The sequence below is a fragment of the Anomaloglossus baeobatrachus genome, chromosome 10 (genome assembly GCF_048569485.1).
Source record: "Anomaloglossus baeobatrachus isolate aAnoBae1 chromosome 10, aAnoBae1.hap1, whole genome shotgun sequence".
NCBI classification, from domain to species: Eukaryota; Metazoa; Chordata; class Amphibia; order Anura; family Aromobatidae; genus Anomaloglossus; species Anomaloglossus baeobatrachus.
Window position 1 is genome coordinate 61,125,117 of NC_134362.1, and position 3,426 is coordinate 61,128,542.

Genomic DNA, 3,426 nt, shown 5'->3' on the forward strand with positions numbered 1-3,426 from the left:
GTCTTCTGAGCAGTGTATTAAATGTTAAGGGAATCTGTCAGCAGGTTTTTGCTATGTAATCTGTGAGCAGCAGCATGATGTAAAAGCAGAGTCCTGGACTCAAAGATGTCACTTGGCTGGGCTGCTTGCTGCCGTTCTGCTAAGGTCATGGTTTTATCTGCTGCAGATCCACCAGTTCTCTAAATGCTGAGCTCTGTATAACTCCACCCACTCCACTTGGACTCTGTATGCACTGTGCATAGGCAGAAAGCTGTGAATCAGTGATGGGGCTGAGCTAAACAAAGCTCATGAATATAAAACTACATGGCAGGTTTACTAGTCCTCAAATCTAATTTTTCTTCGGCGCTCCATTGGGAGACCCAGACGATTGGGTGTATAGCTACTGCCTCCGGAGGCCACACAAAGCATTACACTAAAAAGTGTAAGGCCCCTCCCCTTCTGGCTATACACCCCCCGTGGGATCACGGGCTGCTCAGTTTTCAAGCTTTGTGCGAAGGAGGTCAGACATCCACGCATAGCTCCACTGTTTAGTCAGCAGTAGCTGCTGACTATATCGGATGGAAGAAAAGAGGGCCCATGCAAAGGGCCCCCAGCATGCTCCCTTCTCACCCCACTCTTGTTGGCGGTGTTTGTTAAGGTTGAGGTACCCATTGCGGGTACGGAGGCTGGAGCCCACATGCTGTTTTTCCTTCCCCATCCCCCTGAGGGCTCTGAAGTGGGATCTTACCGGCCTCCAGACTCTGAGGCCGGGCTCCATCCACAGACCCGGAGATCCTGCTGGATACGGAGCTGGGTACCGTCAGGGACAAGGCCCTGCAACATTCAGGTACTGTGTCCCCGTACAGACAGGCACAGACACACTCCAGCGTTGCTGGGTGTTCTAGTGCGCCGGGGACAGTAGCGCTGCGCGCTTGGGTTATACTCACTGCAGCTTAGCTGAGTGAGTTTGTGTGGGGAACTACCGCGCCGGCCGCCACGGAGACTGCGGCGCGGCTGCGACTTGTGGTGCGCCGGGGACTTCGCGCCGACCGTGCTTTTACGACGGCAGCGCTTATAAATCTAGTCCCCGGCTTCTGCGGCCTAGTTACGTTTCGTTCCCGCCCCCAGCCCTGTCAGTCAGGGAAGGGGAGAGACGCTGTACAATAGTCAGCGCCGAGGGCTGGAGTCTTATTTACATACTCCAGCCCTCTCACTGGGCACAGTGGGACGCCAGTTTCCCGCTCTTTGTCTGCAGCACGCCCACGGCCCGCCCCTCTTCACAGGACGCCGGCAGCCATTCCTGCACGCAGTCTGAGCTGGAGAACGGACATAGCCCTGGGAGACCCAGACAGGGGATTCTGGCGACCACACACCCGCTGTTAAGCGGGCGGTAAGCAGCACCTAGGTGCTGACCCCACTAGTGCCACAGTGTTTGTTTTGTGTACTTTTGTCTGTACCTATATATTGCACTGTACGGTCGCTTCTTGGCTTATACCCCTATATTGCTCTGAGGAGACAACAGCATGTCATCCGCAAAAAGCAAGGGTGCCAAGGCACAGGCTTTCTATGCTGCTTGTACCGCATGTGAGGCTACTCTACCGGCAGGTTCCACTGACCCCCATTGTGTGCAATGTTCGGTCCCTGTGCCACTTCGTCAGCCGGAGTCTATGCTAGTAGTGGCCCAGGCAGAGACGCCTGTGAACCCTGCCCCGGTGACGGGGACAGAGTTTGCAGTTTTTGCTGATAAGATGTCTGTGACTATGACAAAAATTCTAGAAACTTTGCAGTCCAGGCCGGTCACTCAGACCATGGGCACTGCTGATTCAATGTTCCCCGGTCCCCCTCAGTTGGAACTAATCCGTGCTCCAAGGGGGTCCCAGGCATCACAGGCTGAAGGCTCTGACTCGGACGACAGTCCCAGGCAGCCTAAGCGAGCTCGCTGGGAGAGACCCTCGGCGTCATCACGCTGGTCAGGGTCTCAGCGAGAGGATTCTCTGTATGATGAGACAGAACTAGGTGATCAGGAGTCTAATCCTGAGACTGCTCTCAACCTGGATACCCCTGACGCCATGGTGAATGATCTTATAGCGGCCATCAATAGACTGCTGGATATTTCTCCTCCAGCGGAGGAGGCAGCAGCACAGCAGGAGAAATTCCATTTCAGGTATCCCAAACGTAAATTGAGCTCTTTTCTGGACCACGCTGACTTCAGAGAAGCAGTCCAGAAACACCATGCTTAAACAGATAAGCGTTTCTCCAAACGTCTTAAGGATACACGTTATCCCTTTCCCCCTGACGTGGTCAAACGCTGGACCCAGTGTCCAAAGGTGGACCCCCCAATCTCCAGGCTTGCGGCTAGATCCATAGTTGCAGTGGAAGATGGGACTTCACTTAAAGATGCCAATGACAGACAGATGGACCTTTGGTTGAAATCTGTCTATGAAGCTATCGGCGCGTCGTTTGCTCAAGCATTCGCAGCCGTGTGGGCACTCCAAGCTATTTCAGCTGGTCTGGCGCAGGTGGACTCTATCATACGTCCATCAGTGCCGCAAGTGGCGTCCTTGACCTCGCAAATGTTTGCGACTTACGCTATCAATGCGGTCTTGGACTCTACCAGCCGTACGTCAATGGCGTCCGCCAACTCGGTGGTTTTACGCAGAGCCTTATGGTTAAAGGAATGGAAAGCAGATTCTGCTTCCAAAAAATGCTTAACCAGTTTGCCATTATCTCAAGACAGACTGTTTGGTGAGCAATTGGCGGAAATCATTAAACAGTCCAAGGGTAAGGACTCTTCCTTACCCCAGCCCAGATCAAGCAAACCTCAACAGTGGAGGGGACAGTCGAGGTTTCGGTCCTTTCGAGGTTCGGGCAGGGCCCAATTCTCCTCGTCCAAAAGGACTCAGAAGGAGCAGAGGAGCTCAGATTCCTGGCGGACTCACTCACGCCCAAAGAAAGCAGCCGGAGGAACCGCTTCCAAGCCGGCTGCCTCATGACTTTTGGCCTCCTCTCTCCGCATCCTCGGTCGGTGGCAGGCTCTCCCGCTTTTGCGGCATTTGGCTGCCACAGGTCAAAGACCGGTGGGTAACAGACATTTTGTCTCACGGGTACCGGATAGAGTTCAGTTCTCGTCCTCCGCCTCGGTTCTTCAGAACTTCCCCACATCCCGACCGAGCCGATGCTCTTCTGCAGGCGGTGTGCTCTCTAAGGGCAGAGGGAGTGGTGATCCCTGTTCCTCTTCAGGAACGAGGTCAAGGTTTTTACTCCAATCTGTTTGTGGTGCCAAAAAAGGACGGCTCTTTCCGTCCTGTTCTGGACCTAAAACTGCTCAACAAGCACGTGAAAACCAGGCGGTTCCGGATGGAATCTCTCCGCTCCGTCATTGCCTCAATGTCTCAAGGAGATTTCCTAGCATCAATAGACAGACATCAAGGATGCTTATCTCCACGT